This window comes from Giraffa tippelskirchi, chromosome 3 (genome assembly GCF_054371585.1).
Source record: "Giraffa tippelskirchi isolate mGirTip1 chromosome 3, T2T-mGirTip1v1.2.pri, whole genome shotgun sequence".
In the NCBI taxonomy this organism is placed as follows: Eukaryota; Metazoa; Chordata; class Mammalia; order Artiodactyla; family Giraffidae; genus Giraffa; species Giraffa tippelskirchi.
Window position 1 is genome coordinate 87392528 of NC_137277.1, and position 23005 is coordinate 87415532.

Genomic DNA, 23005 nt, shown 5'->3' on the forward strand with positions numbered 1-23005 from the left:
GATTCCAGCTTGTGTTTCTTCCAGCCCAGCGTTTCTCATGATGTACTCTGCATAGAAGTTAAATAAGTAGGGGGACAATATACAGCCTTGACGTACTCCTTTTCCTATTTGGAACCAGTCTGTTGTTCCACGTCCAGTTCTAACTGTTGCTTCCTGACCTGCATACAGGTTTCTCAAGAGGCAGGTCAGGTGGTCTGGTATTCCCATCTCTTTCAGAATTTTCCACAGTTTATTGTGATCCACACAGTCAAAGGCTTTGGCATAGTCAATAAAGCAGAAATAGACGTTTTTCTGGAACTCTCTTGGTTTTTCAGTGATCCAGCGGATGTTGGCAATTTGATCTCTGGTTCCTCTGCCTTTTCTAAAACCAGCTTGAACATCTGGAAGTTCACGGTTCACGTATTGCTGAAGCCTGGCTTGAAGAATTTTGAGCATTACTTTACTAGCGTGTGAGATGAGTGCAATTGTGCACCTTACTTCTCTACAAACTCTGTTCATGCATCTGAGGAAATAATATATACATATTCATATACATGTACATATACATATACATGGAAGTCCTCTGTACATATATACATATATATAAATTGACAGTTACTTGGCTGTCATATATTATATATATATGGTTATATGTATAATACTGGCATATACATGTCAATTTTTGAGACCATCAAAAAAATCTTCCTGGATTTGATGTTTTCCAATAAGGAGGACACAGCTGTCTACATTACATTAAAACAAAGCAGAACAGTCCCACCACATTTCACTTAAAGCAGCTACAATGCCTTTGAGCCAATTTAGTTCTCAACAGAGAATCTTACAAGATCGATCACTGTTTGTTGTTTCTCCATATGCTCAACTAAAAAGAGATCTAAGAAGATAGTATCTAACAAAAAAAGTGTATTATTCAAGGACTATACATGTAATTTTGGGAGCAAAACATGAAGACATATTTAATTATTGTCCTCTGGAAAATGATATATATTTAACTATAGAGCTAGCTCAGGTATTGTTCTCCCCTTAATGTCTGACATTATCTTGTTGGGAAAAGGGTTTTTGGGGTTGTGAAGGGTATTTCATGTCTGTAATGGCTGGAAGAATTTCACTAGTTCCATGTCTACTGACAGCAAATATATAAAAATGCATCTCAGAAATTTTGCTGCTGACTCCACTTGCCAGCCACAGACGTTCTGCATTTTGAACTGATTGAGGAAAAGGGTATGTTAGAAAAGGAGCAAGTATGAGTAGAATGATGATTCATATAGTGGTTGCCAAGAGCCTTGCAATTCAATCCTCCCTCTTTTTTTTCTATTATTAAACAAATGGATTTTTTCCTCTTAATAGAAAATGAATACAATGACTTCCACTTCAAAATTTTGTTCAAATTTTATTTCACTGTACTTTTTTTTCTCAACCCTCTAAATGTTGTCTATTCCATAATAAAATCTGGAGCCTAAAATTACATAATGAATGATAAACTTTGCCTCATGTGTGGGGAAAAAAAGCACAGGATTTCATAAGATTCCTTTACATCCCACTCTTTCAGTCAGCTTATTTTTGCAAGTATGAAAGACTGGAGCACAGGGCCCTATTGAAGATTGCAGCACAGAGTTGCTGTGTATAGTTGTGTAGGTTGTACAGTCCACAACTTGCACAATCATATATGGCAGCCCTAATAGAAGAGGCTCATTTTCCTACATTTCCTGAACATTGTGTTTGCAGATTAGAATGAATAGAAACTAAAGAAATACGTTTCATCAATGGAGATCCCCAACTACACCCACCACAAACTGGCATGTAAACCATTTGCTTTTAGCACAAGAGGGAAAAAAGATTCAGACATGCCACAACCAGGGCAATTGCATTATTAAAACAATAAATAAATAATAAAGTCAAACAAAAATTTAAAAGTCAAACAAAAATTTAAAAGTCACCATGGAGATGTATTTTGTGTTATTGAAGACATAAGGGTTTTGGTTAGGATTATGAAGTTCTTAGTGGTAGGGAGTCCATTCCACCTAAATTAGGCCTTTTGTCACTGCCTGTATTAATTTCTAAGCATGGCTACTAGCTCCATGTACTTGATTTATCTTAGCATATGGTTGAGCTCACAGATTTCCTTCTTTTGCCAAATGTGTGGTTACCAGTACTATACAAGTTTATACCTGAGCAGAATGTGTTAAAGAGCAACTTTAAACAAAATTTCCCATAACGATTTAAATTGGTTTTATTGTTAAGCAAGGAAAATTAGCAGGCTTTACATCTTAATCATCCTATAGATTTTGTAACTAAAAACTAATAAGTTCATATGTTAAAGTCTTATTGATCCATTAGTCAACTAATTCCAAATCTGAGTATAATAGCATGGAAACATAATCAAGTAACAGATAACATCCTGCATCATAAATTCTTTGTTTTGTAAACAGATTCAACACCAGCCTTATGAATGCTAGGACAATAGCCATAAAGATGTTGGAATTTAAAACATGTTTCCTGATATTGTCTTAAACTATCTCTAGCATTGTGGCCATAACCCCTTAAAGTTCAATGTTACACATTGGTTTCTTTTGTTACCAAAAGCTGTTCAAAATCCAAATGTCTTTTGGAGGCTTGCCACTTGTGTTATGAAACTAATTAATAATAATAATAGTAATACTGTTTGTATGTGTATTTAGAGCAAAAATTCTAAAGATGTATTCTGGATTATAAAGGATTCTATGGACAAATGAGATTAGAAAATGTGGAACTGAAATGAACTGACTTCCGTGAACTGACTTCTGAAATTTTGAAGATGCTAGTGTGCATTGGGAATGTTTGGGGAAGATTCTAGCATGCAGGAGTCCCCCAGTTTCTTTTTCTTTTTTTTTTTTATTGAAGCATAGCTGATATTCAGTGCTGTGTTAGTTTCAGGTGAACAGCAAAATGATTCAACTATATAATCGCACCATTGCATGTGTGCTCAGTCATGTCTTACTCTCTGTGACCCCATGGACTGTAGCCAGCCAGGCTCCTCTGTCCATGGAATTTTCCAGGCAAGAATACTGGAGTGGGTTGCCATTTCCTACTCCAGGAGATCCTGACCCAGGGATCGAACCCTCATCTCTCATGTCTCCTGCATTGATAGGTGGATTCTTTACTGCTGTGCCACTCAGGAAGCCCCTCAGTTATATATATTTTCCTTTTCAGATTCTTCTCCCTTGTAGGTTATTACAAACTAGTGAACAGAGTTCCTTGTGCTATACAGTAGATTCTTGTTGATTATTTTATATATAGTAGTGTGTAGCTCCTAATTTATCCTTTCTATTGCCTTCCCCCTTTGGTTACCATGTTTGTTTTCTATGTCCCTGGGTCTATTTCTGGGCTTTAGTTTTCAGAGAGAGGAGTAAGAGAATTTAAAACTTATTTCCCTTTTGCTTTTTCTTGTGGCCCTCTCTTGGCTGCTGTGAGATGGCTGGTGATGACCTTCATCTAAGCAGGCTAAGTGAACTCAGGGTGCAGCTCAGGAGAAAGGACACTTCAAGTAGGCATCTCTGGCCAGCTCCAGTTCTGACTCAGGAGAACGGCACTGTCCTTACAATTTCTTCCCGCAATGGACATGGAGGTAAATTTGGAAGGCCTTAGGGAGTGCGTCTTGTTAGAGGGTTCATGAGGGTCCCAAGGGCAGAACTAGGTTTGATGGAGCTTGAAAATTACCCAGTTTGGAGATTGGGGAACTTGACAAGAGAAATAATATAAAATTAGAAGCAAAAGTGAGTATTTAAAACGAGGAAAGGAATTATAACAAATTAAAATTTTAAAACTGGCAAGTATTGTGAATGTTACAAGACCCAGAAAAACAACGTACCTCTCTTTTTAAAAAATATTGTTTGCTGTATTCTTGTTGTTTGCCTCTTCATATGAAGATTTCAGATTCTGAAATGACATTTTGTGTAGAATAAAAAGCTAACCCAGAGGAATTCCCTGGTTGTCCAGTGGTTAAGATTGTGTGCTTTCAAAAAAAAAAAAAAAGATTGTGTGCTTTCTACACAGGGAGCATGAATCTGACCCCTGGTCAGGGAACTAAGATCCTGCATGCTGCAGGCAGCCAAAGAAATGAATAACAGTCCTTGCCTCACTGAACCTTAATAAAAACAAAAAACTAATCCAAGCTTTCCTCTAGAAAGTTTGAAATTTTTTCATCATTGGTCATTTAGAAAAGTTTCTTTCAGCATTATAACTTATTGGAAATAGCGTGTAGCATTTTAGGAATTATTTTCAAAGTTTGGACTTTAGAGCATTTCAAGTTTTCTGTTAGTGACTAATGTAATTACTCTTTGAGTTGGAGACACTCGTTGAACAGTTTGGCACCAGCATCTTATTGTAGTAAACTAATAATGACCTTTATGTTGAGCCAGATGAGTTAACACTGGGCAGTAGACATATTCCTGAAAATGATTCTTACACTTTGGTGGCTGGTGGTAACTCCACTATACACAAAATCACCCACGAATCCCCTTAAAATAACTCACTAAATCCAAGCTGATAGTATCCTCAATTTAGCCTCCTCTTAACTTGATCCTCCAAATATCCATGGCCATTCCAACAAAGCTCACCTTGTATCCTAAGAGTGGGAAAGTCAGAGCAGAAAAGAACAGTAGTATTAATTAATAGCAAACTTCATTGTGCAATTCTTCAAAAATGTATGACCTCATGAACATTATTTCCAAAAGTTCTTCCAGGGTCTTAGAGGGGTCCATATAAGTGCAGGAAGCTGAAGTTGAAGCTCCATTAGTATCAGGGTAAATTTGCCTCTGAGCTTCACACCCTTTCCTACTCAGGACCCTTCAGTTAGATAGTCAATACTTTAACTTGGAACAGTTTACTATGCATAAATCTAAATCCTATAGAACCAGCTAAACAGTACATCTCACAGCTTTCCTTAGAGCTTGGGATGACAATCTGAGACAAGTTCTAGTCAATGAGAACTTAGTGAAAAGTCACTGAACTGAGGCTTCTGATAAATCTCTTTCCAAGTTTTTTCTGGCATATGCCTTTTGCCCTGTCATTTTCTTCCTGCTTGGAACTCAGGTGCAATGCTGGATGTCAAGCAGCCATTTTGTGACCACAAAATAAAAACGTGAGGGCAAAAACTATATGCTAAGATGGAGGTACAGAAAGATAGAAGGTGCCGAGTTTTAAGTAAGTCACTCTCTACCTTCAAACTCACTGGTACATAAAAACAAAAATTTGTCATGTTTTCTGTTATTTGCTGTAGAGTACAGTTTTGAATTAAAATGCTTCCCTTTATGTTGATTTGAATTAAGGATCCAGGAGACAGAATTTCTTTTGCAAATCTCTGTGGGACTTGGAAAATTTTAAAAATTGGTTGCCTATGCAATGAAAAATGCATGTTTTCACAAGTCTTTCCCATGCTTCTTATTGACATTTCATTTATTTATTTTTTCATTGACATTTAAAGTCAGGAAACATTTGAAGTTTTAAAATTATACTATCAATGTTTGAGTTGATTTTTAAACTTTATTTAAATTTCCTAATGTTATCTGGTTTCATGGAAATTTCACTTAGTATGTGGTATTGATTTAAGATGATTTTCATGATTGACGTGTATTTCATTTACCTTTATTTTGGCTTTCTATAAAATGGAAATAATTGCTGGTTCCCACTAAGCATAAGTGAGGTGAATGAGTTTGTTGTAATTTCTTTGTATATTCTCAGTAAAGTATTAAACATTACTTCTATGAGGTATTTTGCTTTGGCTTTAATGTGCATATTAGGATCTTGAAAAATAATATTTTAAGTGTGTCCAGAATTATTGCTTAAGTTAACAGACTTAAGTTTTGTCAGAATAATACATTAAAATTGTATTTTTGCTGCAAGCCTACCAGATATTCTTCACCTAAATTGGACACAGGGATAAATGAGTTTCACTTGACCTTTGTACCATGCTTAAGTGCTCCTTATAATTCAGTGATATCCATTTTTATATTTCATGTTATGCATATGGATGGTTCCTGCTTCTCCACCCATGACTTTGCAATTCATTACAGAGTTCATAATATGTTATATAATCTCCTCTTAGTGGAAATTTCCTTTTGTTGTAGAATATCTGTTGTAGAATACTGGTAAATTATTAAATCTCTACTTATAGTAAATATTCAACAAATATTTAATGAGCACCTCTATAGAGTAAATATGGTTTTAGGTGCTGGGGATGCAGTATAAATAAAGCTGACAAAGTTCTTGCTCCCATGAAGTTGATATTTTAGCAGAAGCAAGCAATAAACAATATTGTTTAAAAACTAGGAATGAACCTAGGGAGTGGTGGTGAGCTGGTTACCTAAAAATCATAATTAGAGGAACCCAAAATCCAGCAGTTCAACAAATATGTCCCATTTGGCTGAAATGGTCTTGTGCCCCCTTCTCCTTAGACTTCAACTCGTGGCTCTGGCACAGTTCTTATAAAAACTGCTAACACTGATAACTCTTGTCATGAGTAACTTTGAAAAGGACTTGTGAAAATATAGTAGACTCTCAATTGTATTGAATCTCAGAATGTTAAAATTGAAACAGAGTTTACTTATAATGTAGAAACTCTATTAACTGCTATCTGAATTATCAACTCAAACAATAGAGGACCTTGAACCCTGAAGGAATGGCATGATCAGGAATACATTATCCAGACCAAGACGTCTATTTCCTAGAATGGTGCCAAATTGGGGAGGTTCTTTGAGGTGGATGCCAAAATATGACGGAGACTCCAAGAGATGAGCAGATTGTTGGAAGAAAGTATCGAAGATGAACTTTAATTTTTTTCTGCTGTTTTGATTAGAATTACCCTTAACTAAACCAACCAAAAACAGAAAAAGAAATATCTGAATTTAAGGACTTTATTCTCTAATCATTTACTTTTCATCAATTCGGTTCAGTCACTCAGTTGTGTCCAACTCTTTGCGACCCCATGAACCGCAGCACGCCAGGCCTCCCTGTCCATCACCAACTGCCAGAGTCCACCCAAACCCATGTCCATTGAGTCGGTGATGCCATCCAACTATCTCATCCTCTGTCATCTCCTTCTCCTCCTGCCCTCAATCTTTCCCAGCATCAGGGTCTTTTCAAATGAGTCAGTTCTTTGCATCAGGTGGCCAAAGTATTGGAGTTTCAGCTTCAGCAAGAGTCCTTCCAATGAATATTCAGGACTGATTTCCTTTAGGATGGACTGGTTGGATCTCCTTGCAGTCCAAGGGACTCTCAAGAGTCTCCTCCAATACCACAATTCAAAAGCATCAATTCTTCGGCACTCAGCTTTCTTTATAGTCCAACTCACACATCCATACATGACTACTGGAAAAACCATACCCTTGACTAGACGGACCTTTGTTGGCAAAGTAATGTCTCTGCTTTTTAACGTGCTGTCTAGGTTGGTTATAACTTTCCTTCCAAGGAGTAAGCATCTTTTAATTTCATGGCTGCAATCACCATCTGCAGTGATTTTGGAGCCCAGAAATATAAAGTCAGCCACTGTCTCCACTGTTTCCCCATCTATTTGCCATGAAGTGATGGGACCGGATGCCATGATCATTGTTTTCTGAATGTTGAGCTTTAAGCCAACTTTTTCACTCTCCTCCTTCACTTTCTTTTTTTTTTTTTTAAATAAATTTATTTATTTTAGTTGGGGGCAAATTACTTTACAATGTTGTAGTAGTTTTTGCCATACATTGACATGAATCAGCCATGGGTTTACACGTGTTCCCCATCCTGAACCCCCCTCCCACGTCCCTCCTCCTTCACTTTCATCAAGAGGCTCTTTAGTTCTTCTTCACTTTCTGCCATAAGGGTGGTGTCATCTGCATATCTAAGGTTATTGATATTTCTCCCGGCAATCTTGATTCCAGCTTGTGCTTCCTCCAGCCCAGCGTTTCTCATGATGTACTCTGCATATAAGTTAAATAAGCAGGGTGACAATATACAGCCTTGACGTACTCCTTTTCCTATTTGGAACCAGTCTGTTGTTCCATGTCCAGTTCTAACTGTTTCTCCTGATCTGCATACAGGTTTCTCAAGAGGCAGGTCAGGTGGTCTGGTATTCCCATCTCTTTCAGAATTTTCCACAGTTCATTGCGATCCATGCAGTCAAAGGCTTTGGCGTAGTCAATCAAGCAGAAATAGATGTTTTTTCTGGAACTCTCTTGGTTTTTTGATGATCCAGTGGATGTTGGCAATTTGATCTCTGGTTCCCCTGCCTTTTCTAAATCCAGCTTGAACATCTGGAAGTTCACCATTCACATATTGCTGAAGCCTGGCATGGAGAATTTTGAGCATTACTTTACTAGCGTGTGAGATGAGTGTAATTGTACGGTAGTTTGAGCATTCTTTGGCATTGCTTTTCTTTGGGATTGGAATGAAAACTGATCTTTTCCAGTCCTGTGGCCACTACTGAGTTTTCCGAATTTGCTGACATATTGAGTGCAGCACTTTCACAGCATCATCTTTCAGGATTTGAAATAGTTCAACTGGAATTCCATCACCTCCACTAGCTTTGTTCGTAGTGATGCTTCCTAAGGCCCACTTGACTTCACAGTCCTATATGAGAGAAATATAGAAGTAACTATGAAAGGTGATTACAGAGTAATGGACTGATAATTTAAGGCCACATAACCTACAAACTATGGCTAAGTATTCTTGCCCCTATCCCTTCGCAGTTTCAGTTCAGAATGACGTTTATTGCTAGGCTTTCCAAGTCAATGGGAAGTCAAAAATTAAAAAAAAAAAAAAGTCAGCTTCTTAATGGAATCTCTGTGGGCAGTTTTGGTGGGATATTTTTTTCTTCCAGTGTTATTGAGATCTAATTGACATATAGCAGTGTATAAGTTTTAGGTGTAGAGCATAATGATTTGACTTACATACACCATGAAAGGATTTCCACAGTCTAAGTTTAGTGAACAGGGGCAGGATAATTCTTTGTTGTGCAGGACTGTCCTGCACAGTGTAGGATATTTAGCATCTCTGGCTCCTGGCCACGAAATGACAGGCGCACCGCCCCCACCCCACCAACCCTGATCACTAGGATGATCAAAAATTTCCCCAAACACGCCTACAAGGAAGGAGAGCTGTATTATTTTCCTGATTGAAAAACCACCGATCGTCGAGGAAAGATTCAAGGTGAAATCCCCGGATGTGGAACCGGGAAATCAAGCGCCGACTGTGCTATACGATTTTATATGGGACTGGAGCACCTGCAGACTTTGGTAACCACAGGTCTCTTGCAGCCGATACCAAGGGATACCAAAGGAGACGGTACACCACTTCCATATGCTATGTGCTAGGCTCACTGTTTGTGTCATTTCTATGGGAGCACAGAGGAGGGGCACCTAACTGAATCCAGTGGTTCTCATAGGCATCTAAGGGTTATTCCTAGCAAAACAATCCAATAATGCCATTCATACTCAAAATATTTTAGAAATTCTCTTCTGAATTACTTTTAGAGCCTGAGTCACGTTCTTTTGAATTTGTTCAACGTAGGAAACTTTCTTTCTTTGGAAACATCCCAAAGTCACTTGTAACCAAGCCATGTGAATAAGATGAGTGAACAAGCTGGACAATATTATTTTTAATTAAAAACAGTTTCACAAAACACAAAATTATGAGCTGACACTTCATAGTTATTGAATTAGGAAAAGAACTTAGTCCAAATTATAATAGCAGGTACCACTTACTTCATTGTTTTTCATATTGTTCTTATTATTACAAGGTTGTTACCAATCTATTTTAAGTACTGTGGATACAGAAGTGAAAAGCAATTCCTGCTTTTAAGGAATTCACTATCTAGTGAGGGAGGGAGGCAAATGCACCAATCAATGATTGCAATACGAACATAGAAGTGCATGCTAGAAAGGATATGATTATGCAGCTATAGGAATGCAAAGGAAGGGCACTAGCTCAGGCTCACGCTGAGGAATGTGAAAAGTTAGCTGAAGGAAGCTGATGTTTTATCTGAGTTTTGAATTTACAGTGTTCATGGCTTGGAGGAGGAATGGAAGATACTGTATGTAGGCAGAAGCAGTAACACATACAAGCTATGAAGGATTGAAAGTTTGCAATCTGCAAGCTTCCAGTTCTCTGGTGTCTGTTAGGAAGGAGCAGGAGATGACACCGGTGAGATAGGCAACATCATTTGTCCTAACACTTTTATGTACCATGCTTAGGAACTTGGACTTTGAATTAAGGAAGAACAATGGCCATGAAGGACTTAAAGGTAAAAAGTCTGATGATATTTGCATTTCAAATCATTCTAGCAATAGATTGGAAAATGAACTGGAGAAAAAAGAAGCCCTAGATAGAGAGTGGTTAAGATGCCAGGAAAGAGGAGAGAAATGAAGAGATCCTAAATAGAGAGGTAGGAGCAGGGATTTAAAAGAGAGGAAGGATTTCAGATTTTTTAAAAAAATCATAAAGTAACAGAAATTAAACAATAAGGTTATAGATCAGGAAAAGAGATCCATTGTCAATGGATCACAATAGAGTTCAGAAACCAGCATGTGCATGAGAATTATATAAAGGTGGCATTTTAATTTAGTAGGAACAGGATGAAATATTTTAAAAAGTGTTGGTTAGAGGTGTATATTGGTTTTACAATTAACAAATTACCAAAAACCTGGTGGCTTAAAGACTACAAATTCATTATCTTACAGTTCTGTAGGTCAGAAGTCTGACATGGGGCTTACTAGGCTAAAATCAAGGTGTCGGCAAGAGTGTCATTCCTTCCTGGAGACTGTAGGTGAGAATTTATTTCCTTGCCTTTTCCATTTCTAGAAACCACCCTCATTCCTAGGTGCTGGGCCTCCCTTCCATCTCCAAAGCCAGCAACAATGCATTTCTCTAACCATTCCACTCTATATAGTCAAATTTCCCTCTGACCACAGCCAGGAAAGGTTCTCCAATTTTAAGGACTCATACAATGAATCCAGGATAATCTCCTCATTTCAATCCATAACCTTAATCACATCTGCAAAATCTCTTTCGCTATGTCAGGTGACATTTACAGGTTCTAGAGTTTAGGGTATAGACATCTTATGGGCCATTATTCTGCCTATCACAGGTGAAAAATGTCAATTGAGATCTCTACTTCACACTATAAACAAAAAATAAATTACTTATGGATTAAAGATCTAAACACAAAAATAAACAAAACTACTAAAGTAATAGAAGAAACCACAGGAGGATATCTTTAAATAAGGAAGACTTTCCTGGACAGGATAAGAAATCCAGAGGTTGTTGTAAATAAAACTATCAACAGACTTGGCACAATAAATACTCAAAAAGTCTATAAAGTGAAAAGCAACACACACAAAAATGACAGTTAAAAGAAAAGCATCAAATTAGGAAAAAATTTGGCCAGCTGTTTAACAGACAAAGAAAATATCCATTGTATGTGAAGAGTATTTACAAACCAATAAGGAAAAAACCCAATCAGATAGAAAAATGGGCAAAAGATAAAAAAGATGATTTAAAGAAGAAATCAAAGTAACCAATAAACAAAGGAGGTGGGAAGCTAAATGTCTTTAGTTATTAGAAAATATTATTTAGGAATTTCTACATATGTGGTAAATCTTCAAAGAAAAGCAAGGGAATGATAAAATATATTCAGGATAATACTTTTTGAATTGGGGGGTTAAGGTGGAGAGGAGCACACTGGAAACTTTAACATTACTGATTCATATTTAATTTCTCAAATTGAGTGTTAAATTCATAGGAGTTCATTTTTATTTTTAAATGTCATAACTTACTTATAAATTATACTTATTTTTTGTGTGTATGTATCATGGGGTCAGATGCGACTGAGAGACTGAGCACAGAATGCACATCCAATGATTCATGATTTAAAAAATGGAAAAGTAGATTGGTTTTTTACTTTTTATTTTAAAACAACTTATTTGAAATAATTTCAGACTTACAGTTCATTGCAAGAATGTGCAAAGAACTCCCATACATCCTTTGTCCAGAAGCCCCATATAAGTTTGGCAATTGTCCCAATAATATTTTTTATAGCAAAAGGGTTTAGTTCAGTTTCGTGTGTTTGTGATATTGTAATTTATAATAAGAAAGGTATATTTGGTCTTCATCCCATTGTTTGGCACAAAGGTCCTAAAACCCTTGGAATTTTCTAAGCCATAAATGTATCTTGATATTTATAACAATCGCCTTTCGATTGTATTCGAGATTATGTTAATGAAGTGAGTTGGAAAGCCAAGAAGGAAGGGGGATGGTTGTAGGGGAACAAACCACATGATAGAAGGTGGGAAATTTCAGACCTACCCCCGACTTCCATGAGGGAGACTGGAGATTGAATCAACCAATGATTTAACTAATCATTCCTACTTAATGAAGCCTCCTAGAAAACTCGAAAGGACAGAGTTCAGCTGGTGTACACATGGAGATATGGGAAGAATGGCATACCTAGAGAGCATGAAGAACTCTTCACTCCTTACCATATCCCTTATCCTAGATATCTTTTCTACCTGGTTGCTACTGCATTATATCCTTTTATAATAAACTGGTGTACATAAGCAAATGTTTCTCTGAGTTCTGTGAACTACTCTAACAAATTAGTTGAACCCAAGGAGAAGGTTGTGAAAACTTCTGATTGATAGCCAGTTGGTCAGAAGTACAAATAACAACCTGGATTTGTGATTGGTACCTGACATAGGGGAGACAGTCTTGGACTGAGCCCTTAACCTGTGGGATCTGATGCTATCTCCAGGTAGATGATGTTAGAATTAATTGCTTGGTGATGCTGCAAAAACACATCTTTTTTATGTGCTGTAGGCAGTTGTCATATTTCTCTAGTCTGTTTCACCCTGAAACAGTTCTTCAGTCTTTCCTCGACTTCCATGACCTTGACATTTTTGAAGACTACAGGCCAGTAATTTTGTAGAATGCCTCTCAGTTTACATTTACTTGAAGCTTCCTTATGATTAGACCAAGATCATCTAGGAACATCATAGAACTGAAACTGGATTCTTCTTATTGAATCCCAATGTGTAGCCTATGATGTCAGTTTGTCCCATTTCTGGTGGCATTAGTTTGATTAGTTGCTAAGATGGTTTCTGACAGATTTGTCAACTGAAAAATTACTCCTTTACCTTTTTGTTATTAACGGGTATTTGAAGGAAATACTTTGCAACTGTGTAAAACTCTATTTCTTATTCCTCTTTCACATTTTAGCATTAGCATCCATTGATGTCTCCTTTGCTTGAATTGTTACCATGTGGATTGCCAAGAAGTGATTTTCTAATTCCGTCATTCCTTCTACATGTATTAGCATAGAGAGTGAAATTTCTCTATATCCCTATATTCTCATAGATAGCCATTACTAACATTTTTTTTCTAGTAATTGAAGTATAAATGACCTACAATACCAGGTTACTGCCAGGTATACAACATAGCAACTTGATATTTCTATATATTACAAAACGATCTCCAGTATTAATTTTTGATAGCTTGATGATTCTTATTTTTCCAGATATTCAGGTATAAGAGGGAGAAGCCAGGTGTTGGATTGATGCAGAGTGAGTTCAATGAATGAAGTTTAAAGGAGTAAGGAAATTAATTGTCTTGGCAAGAGTGGAGTGGAAGAGGACCGTGGGGTCTGACTGGATAAGGCAGAAAGTGAAGCCGGAGGGAACTGACAGATTAGGAAGAAATGGAGAGAGCGCAGAACCTTGGTGATATTAACATGTTGAAGGGCAGCTCTGGAGACAAGATAAAACATTCGAGCACTTGAGTTTAAGTGTTGGCATGGCTTTTTATTTTGGATTTCTCAGATGTTCAGTAATGCTTTAGAGTCTTTACATCTCACTGCTCAAGCACGTGGAACGATCCATACTTATGGGAGTCAAAAAAAAAAAAATCTACATTGCCTTCACTTGTGAGTATGACAGTTTGGAGGTCTTGGTGATGTTAGAGTTTTACGCTTTGATATTTTCTTTCCGTTTCTTAAAAGAAACACCATATTTTGTTTCAGCTACTATTTTCCTTAATGAGACATTAATTCTTCCAGCTTCTGTTGAAAGGAGAACAAATGGCAGACCTTAATTGTTCTTGTTCATAATCCAAACAGAAACTTTCTTGTGTTCAAGTTTTCTTGCAGAATTAATATGTTCCTTCATCTAAATACAACTCCTCAATCATCAATATCAGAGTTATTCATCTCTGAACTTTAAAATATTTTCATTAGGTCTAGTTTCATATCTTATGAGTGGCATCTGCTCTAACTTTGAACTTTCTGTTATAGTCAAAAATACTTCCTCTTGTTGTTTTCATGCCCTTGTACTCCTTTCTAACGTGTAGAGTGACTCATCTGCAGAATTTACGTGTCTGAAAATTTGGTTTCTAATCTTTGTCTCAATAATAGTCATTCATTTTTAAGCCAATGTAGAAAAGCCTTGTGTACTGCTGAGGCAACAAGTTAAAACATGTTGCAGTCTTCTCTGCTCAGACAGTTCCTCCTCTGTTCCCAGGAATGGTAGGAGAAAACAATTAGTCTCCTTAGTTTGCAGCACTACTATGTTGCTAACCTGTGATTTCAATTATCCACACTCCAGGAGAAAGAATACAATATGGATAAAACAACTAGAAGTATGCTAAGGCTTGCTTTATCATCAGCTCAGCATGAGTTCATACGACAAATACCACCTACTAACACGCTGGGACCTGGAGGGCAGATGTGTTCCTCTGCCTTCTCAGATGACTCATCTTTCTTTTTCTTCCTTTCTTTCAATTTTTATTTTATATTGGTTGATTAACAATGTGTTAGTTTCAGATATAAAACAAGTGATTCAGTTATACATCTATTTATTCCTTTTTCAAGTTATCTTTCCATTTAGGTTATTACGAGTGTTAAGCAGAGTTACTTGTGCTATACAGTAGGTCCTTATTGGTTATCTGTTTTAAATATAGTAGTGTGTGTGTGTCCGTCCCAACTCTCAATCTATCCCTTCCTCACCTCCCTCCCTTCCCACACTCATAAGTTCTTTCTCTAAGTCTGAGTCTGTTTTGTAAATAAGTTCATTTGTATCATTCTTTTAACTTCCTACATATAAGGGATATCATATGATATTTGTCTTTGACTTACTTCACTTAGTATGATAATCTTGGGCTGGAGGAAGCACAAGCTGGAATCAAGATTGCTGGGAGAAATATCAGTAACCTCAGATATACACACGACACCACTCTTATGGCAGAAAGTGAAGAAGAAGTAAAGAGCCTCTTGGTAAAAGTGAAAGAGGAGAGTGAAAAAGTTGGCTTAAAGCTCAACATTCAGCAAACTAAGATCATGGCATCTGGTCCCATCACTTCATGGCAAACAGATGGGGAAACAGTGGAAACAGTGTCAGACTTTATTTTTCTGGGCTCCAAAGTCACTGCAGATGGTGATTGCAGCCATGAAATTAAAAGATGCTTACTCCTTGGAAGGAAATTTATGACCAACCTAGACAGCATGTTAAAAAGTAGAGACATTACTTTGCCAACAAAGGTCCATCTAGTCAAGGCTATGGTTTTTCCAGTGGTCACGTATGGATGTGAGAGTTGGACTATAAAGAAAGCTGAGTGCCGAAGAATTGATGCTTTTGAACTGTGGTGTTGGAGAAGACTCTTGAGAGTCCCTTGGACTGCAAGGAGATCCAACCAGTCCATCCTAAAGGAAACCAGTCCTGAATATTCATTGGAAGGACTCTTGCTGAAGCTGAAACTCCAGTACTTTGGCCACCTGACACGAAGAGCTGACTCATTTGAAAAGACCCTGATGCTGGGAAAGATTGAGGGCAGGAGGAGAAGGGAACAACAGAGGATGAGATGGCTGGATGGCATCACCGACTCAATGGACATGGGTTTGGGTGGACTCTGGCAGTTGGTGATGAACAGGGAGGCCTGGCGTGCTGCAGTTCATGGGGTCGCAAAGAGTTGGACACGACTGAGCGACTGAACTGAACTGAACTGAACTGAGGTCCATCCATGTTGCTGCAAATGGCATTATTTCATTCTTTTAACGGCTGAGTAATATTCTGTTGTATATATGTACCACGTCTTTGTGGTTTCCTCAGTGGCTCAGTGGATAAAGAACCCGCCTGCAATGCAGGAGACACAGGTGATGTGGGTTCGATCCCTGGGTCGGGAAGATCCCCTGGAGGAGGGTATGGTGACCCATCCCAGTATTCTTGCCTGGAAAATTCCATTGACAGAGGAGCCTGGTGGGCTACAGTCCATGGGGTCTCAAAGAGTCAGATACGACTGAGAACGCACGCACACACCACACCTTTATCCATTCATCTGTTGTCGATGGACAGTTAGGCTGTTTCCATGTCCTGGGTATCGTAAACAGTGCTGCAATGAACATTGGGGTGCATATATCCTTTCAAGCCATGTTTTCCTTTGGATATGTGCCCAGCAGTGGGATTGCTGGATCACATATTAGTTCTATTTTTAGTTTCTTAAGGAACTTCCATACTGTTCTCTATAGTGGCTGTACCAATTTACATTCTCACCAGCAGTGTAGGAGGGTTCCATTTTCTGTATGCCCTCAGATGACTTTTTTTAATGGCTCCTTTAAAAATTCCTTGTTAGTAAATAATGAAATTGATATATAGAGCAAATACTGTCTGCTTGATTGTCAAACCAGAAATGATTTCCTTCTCTCATCTTTCTTCCTTCTTCCTTTTTCATGAAAGGAATGGAATGGACTACCTGCTTAAATGTCAGTCTCACAGCAACAAAGAGCCTGACCACATTTCAAAGCCTCTGAAAGACGTCTAGAGGACAAGTTGGGGGCAGCAGAGAAACCCTCGCCTTCTCTAACATTTTATTCCTCCTAGCCAGGATTCCAAGTCACATCTGTCTGATGCTCTTAACGGTAGATTATGAAAAATTAGGTCTTTCAAATGAGTACAAGAAAGAAAAAAATGTCATCATGTATATTCATTTGATTTGGGAACAAAAGGGTGCCCTATAATTTAGAAGAGACAGGGATGACTCATTACAACTATGGAGGTTATTAAGGAAATGAATAAATCGGTCATACCACTACAACTGTGCTTGTCATCACAGTAGCATTGCCAATTTCCCTTTACAGTTGGTAATTGCTATTCTATACCTTCTTACATGGAATATAAGACCTATTCTGGTGTAACAATAAATATTAGAATAGTCTTCAAATCCATCATTAGTTGAGGCAATAAAAAGCTGTAGCTAGAGCAGGTGCAAGCTACCTCAGAACCATGGAAAGAGTCATTCAAAATTACAGCACTGAAAATACTCTGAACTATCCAATGCAATAAAAGTATATATAAAATTTAATAGTCGTCAATGTAAAAAGCCATAATACTTGAAAATTAAGACTATTTTGATAATGTTAAATTGATACCCCAAAGTAGAAAAGTGGTACAAAGCCTAACTCACACTTATATTTATTCAGTTTAATAAGTGTATAAATGTTTAACAAAAAGAATAAAAGCAATATACATTATAGCAGCTTTGTTTGAATCTATTTAGGAAGTAAGATCTTAAGCTTCTCTGTAGTTTTCCTTATTAGCTGATTGATTCTCGATTGATTTCAGCTAACACTTTGCTTAACTATGTCTGGTTGCTTTGATCCTCAAGCTTGGAGTTATCTTTCTACTGTGGTTTTAACTATTCTATAGATTTTGTTACCCCTATTGTCACAAAGTAATGTCGCATCCGACTCTTTGTGACCCTATGGACAGTAGCCTACCAGGCTTCTCTGTCTATGGGATTTTCTAGGCAAGAATACTTGAGTGGGTTGCCATTTCCTTCTCCAGGAGATCTCCCCAACCCAGGGATTGAACCCAGGTCTCCCACGTTGTAGGCAGATGCTTTACCGTCTGAGCCACCAGGGAAGTCACATGCCTACATCCAAGCCTGTTTATCTTATATCTCTTCTTCAAGCAAGAAGGTCAGGAAGAAGGAGAGGGTAAAAAGCTAAAAAGCACACTTCCTTTCATCTCCAGTCTGTAATTGAAAGGCTCCATGACATTCAGAAATTTAAAAGCATAGTCTTTGGGGATGGAAATATATAAAAGGCACTATCCAGAGCAATCGAGAGCATAGACTTTGGCCTCAAGCCGCCCTGGGTTTCAAGTCTGGTTTCTTCCCTTAATACCTGCGTTACTTTGGACAAGCTCCCTAATCTCTCTAAGCCTCAGCTTTCTCATTTGTAAAATGAGGATAACAGTAATACCTGTCTCATAGGGTTTATTGTTAGAATCAAATTAGATAACGCATATAAACACTACAAGTGGTATTTGGCATATGATAAGCATTTAAAAATGCTAGTTAATAAAACATTGATGCTATTAATATAAAAACATATTTGTTTAAAAAGAATCACTAAACCCTTGCTAAGGGGATGCTTCCATATCCTTTGGAGGCCTTATTCAGCAATGACTTTGAACCAAAAAAAAATTTATACTTGCATCACTTTGGTGGTTGAGAAGAGACAGCTTCTGAACAAACCTCTGTCCAACACCTCTGATGCTTCTTTTTCTTTGATGAGCTGTTCTGTTTCCAGTTTGATTTCTCTTTCCAGTGACTCTCCTTCTGCCCTCAAGACACTGACAATTCTGCATGCCAAGTACTCCCACAGCAGTGTTTGAGGTGTAACCCAGGGTTTTCCGTCCCTCTCACAATGATGAAAATTTCCTATTTCTTTGGTACATTTCCTCTGTACATACATTATTATTTTTGTTGTTCAGTTGCTAAGTTGTGTCCAAAACTTTGCAGCCCCATGGACTGCAGCATGCCAGGCTCCCCTGTCCTTCACCATCTCCTGGAGTCACATTCATGTTCACTGAGTTGGTGATGCTATCTAACCATCTCATCCCCTGCCACCCCCATCTCCTTTTGCCTTCAATCTTTCCCAGCATCAGGGTCTTTTCCAGTGAGTCAGCTCTTCGCCTCAGGTGGCCAAAGTATTGGAGCTTCGGCTTCAGCATAAGTCCTTCCAATGACTATTCAGGGTTGATTACCTTAGGATTGACTGGTTTGATATCCTTGCAGTCCAAGGGACTCTCAAGAGTCTTTTCCAACACCACAGTTCAAAAACATCAACTCTTTGGCACACAGCCTTTTTTATGGTCCAACTCTCATATCCATACATGACTACTGGAAAAACCACAGCTTTGATTATATGGACCTTTGTTGGCAAAGTGGTGTCTCTGGTTTTTTAGTCTGCTGTTGTCTAGGTTTGTCATAGCTTTTCTTCCGTGGAGCAAGTGTCTTTTAATTTCATGGCTGCAGTCACCTTCCACGATGATATACGTTAATAAGGATATAATTTTTTTGACCCAGATCTATAACATTTATTCTAATTACTTATACGTTTATTCAGTTCCCCCAGCCCATTATGTTATTTATGGAGTGAGTGCATGCTAAGTCATTTCAGTCATGTCCGACTCTTTGTGACCCTCTGGACTGTAGCCCACCAGACTCCTCTGTCCATGGGATTCTCCAGGTAAGAATACTGGAGTGGGTTGCCATGCTCTCCTCCAGCAGATCTTCCCGACCTACTGCGTCTCCTGCATTGATAGGCAGGTTCTTTATCACTAGTGCCACCTGGGAAGCTCTATTTACTGACTACTTACCACCATATTTCATTTAGTCTAAAATACATAGACTATTGGTGGGGGATGGAGGAATTGGAATAAGGGTGTCAAAAGGTACAAACTTCAAATTATAAGATAAATAAGTATTGAGGATATAATGTATAACATAATGACTTTAGTTAACACTGCTGTCTGGCATATATATACCTGAAAAAGGGAATGGAAACCCACTCCGGTATTCTTGCCTAGAGAATTCCATGGACAGAGGAGCCTGAAGGATACAGTCCATGGGGTCGCATAGAGTCAGACATGACTGAACAACTAACACATGCTATGGATATATATAAAAGTTACTTATAGTAGATCCTTAAAGTTCCCATCACAAGGGGAAAAGAAATGGAGGATAGGAATGCAGGAGTAGAAGCAGGAAGCCTACCTAATTACAGGTATTACTTTAGCTCTATGAGAGATGATGCTGGCCTAGGCTAGGGCAGCAGCCTTAGAGGAGAGGGGAAATGGTAAACTTTGGAAAATATATTTAGTGCACAGCATATCAGAACTTAATTATGTGAAAGTGAGAGGGATGTGGATTAAAAGGTGATTCCCAGGATTTTGGTGGCAGCAACTACTAAATGATGGGACCATTTGCAGAGATGGGAAGACTAGGAAAAGAGCAGGTTTGAGGGCAAAAATCAAGCATTTAGTTTGGGGCATACTAGTTATTAGACAGCGCAAGAGAAGCTGTTGAGGACTAATTGGATATTTGAGGTTGAGTCTCAAAGAGAAGTCAGAGCTGGAGACACATATTTTGAACTAATCTATGTACATATGTTATTTAAATCCATTCAATGAGATCCTCAACACTGGTCCCACAATAGAATCACTTAGGGTGCTTTAAAACCTATAAAATCATAGCTTTGCCCCCAGAAGTTATGGTAGAAAAAGGATTTGGTGTTTCTCTTTAGAAACGTCTCCGATGATTTTAATATGTAGCCAAGCTTGAGAACCAGGGCCAAAAGGAGTCAAGTAGTTGACTGTAAGAGAGAAAAGAGGGGACTCATAGATTGGAGCCTTGGTGGGCTCCAGCATTTAGTGGATCAGAAGAGAAAGCAGAGGGTCCAGCAACAGGACTGATCAAAAGAAGGTCAAAGAAATACAATGGTTCAAGGAGGATGGAGTAATCAGATGAGTCAAATACTACTAGAAGGATTAATAAGGTAAGGACTGAGTATTAACTATTAATTAGGTACAAAGAAGTGTGTTACAAATAAAGGAAGCGATAACAACTGCTCCTCCAGGCTTTCTTCATTGTATGTGTGTGTGTGTTTTAGTCGCCCAGTTGTGTCCGGCTCTTTGTGACCCATGGACTATAGACCACTAGGCTCCTCTGTCCATGGGATTCTCCAGGCAAGAATACTGGGTAGCCATTCCCTTCTTCAGGGGATCTTCCCAACCCAGGGATTGAACCCGGGTCTCCTCCATTGCAGGCAGATTCTTTACTGTCTGAGCAACCAGGGGAACCCCTCTTCATTGTATATACACATAGTAAGTAAAACTGGAAGTTGTAATATATTTGATGAATAAAAAATAATTTAAAGTGGAGAAGGTAATATAATACTACTGAAAATTATATTCTGAATCCCTTCTTTTTTTAAAGATGGCAAATATAAATAAATAAGTAGCCACAGAAAATTCGGGCAACTGAGAAAAGGCAAAAATATATTACCACATTCTCCTGTGCTAAACATTATTTAGCATGCATTCAGTTTCATTTTGTGAATTCCTTCTCCGCAGCAGACTCTAGGCTGGGGATGTAGAAATCAACACAACAAAAATCTCTGCCCTCAAGTAATTCAGGGCCTCGTGGGGGAGGTGAACACATGAAAAATGGCTACAAAACAAAGTGATAAGTGATGTAATAAAGGTTATATAGAGCAGATGGTGGGAGCAAAGAAGACAGAGAACTTATTGCATGTTGAATGATGATTATGAACAGCCCCTTGACAAACTAGAAAATTGCTCATGCTTTAATGTTAGTGATAGAAACAAGATGGAAAATTGAGTGTACCCTGTGATTACAACCATAAAAAAATATGGTCCCTGAAATTTTCCCAGTTAAGAAAAATCTTGAACTGAGTCTTGAATGGTGGACTAGGTAAATAAGTTTAGGAAAAGTAGAGGAAAGAAGAGAATTCTGAGCTGGAAGAAAGCAAGGGAAGTGAGACAGAGTGTACAACCTGTTTGGCCACTGTAATAACTTTGGTGTTGTTGGAGTGTGGGCTGCCAGTGAGGGAGTAACCAGACTTAAAACTGGAAAGACAGGCAGGTGATAACAAAACAAAAAAGAATCACACAGGCTGTGCTAGAGAGTTTGAACTTTATTCAGTCACTTATGAGTAGCCATGGAAGAATTTTAAAGTGGAAAACACACTCAGATTTGATATTACAACTATGACCACAGCAGCTCAACTGAAAGAGGCTGAAAGCAGGAAGACTAGTTAGAGAGATCTTGCAATAATCTAGGTGGGAAATATTAATAAATAAAGACAATAGCAGAAGGATGGATGGATGGATAGGGATGAACTGAAAGGACTCTTTAGGAGATTGAGTAGACTTCAGGGAATGGCAAGGGGTGGGAGCATCAGGAATGTGGAGTGAAGGAAAAGAAGAAAGACTCTCAGATCTCTGGTTTAGATAATTACCCCTGTTCTTATTCTCAGCTGAGTTCCAGCCAAGATTAAAAAAATATAGGAGTAAAATTGAGGGACCTGTGGAACATCTAAGGGAAGAATGATGAGTTTGAATATCCTGGAGCTCAAAAGAGATGTGTGGGCTGGAGATACCGATTTAAGAGACATCATTACCTACGTGATTTGCAGAGTGATTGAGACTGAGCAAGGATGTTGTATACGTACCAATTGTGTGTTTTCCTTTCTAGTCATTTTATTCTAAATTCTATCCTCATTTAATTATAATAATTAGATTATGCAATTTCCTTTTTCACCTCACATTATAACAAAAATTTTTCTTATGTTGCACTAGAGTTTCCAAAACAGTCAAAACTGTGGCTGAATAAAAATATACCAAAAGGATATGCTGTAGTTATAGTTGAACTTATCTTTGTGATAAAAATTTCTGTTCATAGTTTTTCTCCCATGTTTTGGATTTTTTCCTTAGGCAAGATTCTCAGAAATGAGAATATATGTATGTTGTTCTATATTTAATGTTTGTTGCACATATACATCCAAATTATTTTCCGAAATGGTTGTACAGTTTCTCCTTAATACCAACAATGTATGAAGATACAAATTTAATTAGGTATTTGCTATAATTTGGTATTATGTATTTATCGAATGGGGCTTCCCAGGTGGCACAGTGGTAAAGAATCATTC

General features: G+C 37.9%; 1 long non-coding RNA gene across 1 annotated transcript; it reads right to left on the reverse strand.

Moving 5' to 3' along the window:
* Positions 1-2848: 2848 nt before the first annotated feature.
* Positions 2849-21450, reverse strand: LOC145541425 (uncharacterized). The gene is made up of 3 exons (XR_014079002.1): positions 21340-21450; positions 4509-8580; positions 2849-3912 (listed from the first exon to the last, which is right to left on the reverse strand). It is a non-coding gene; the product is annotated as an uncharacterized LOC145541425 (long non-coding RNA).
* Positions 21451-23005: the final 1555 nt, after the last annotated feature.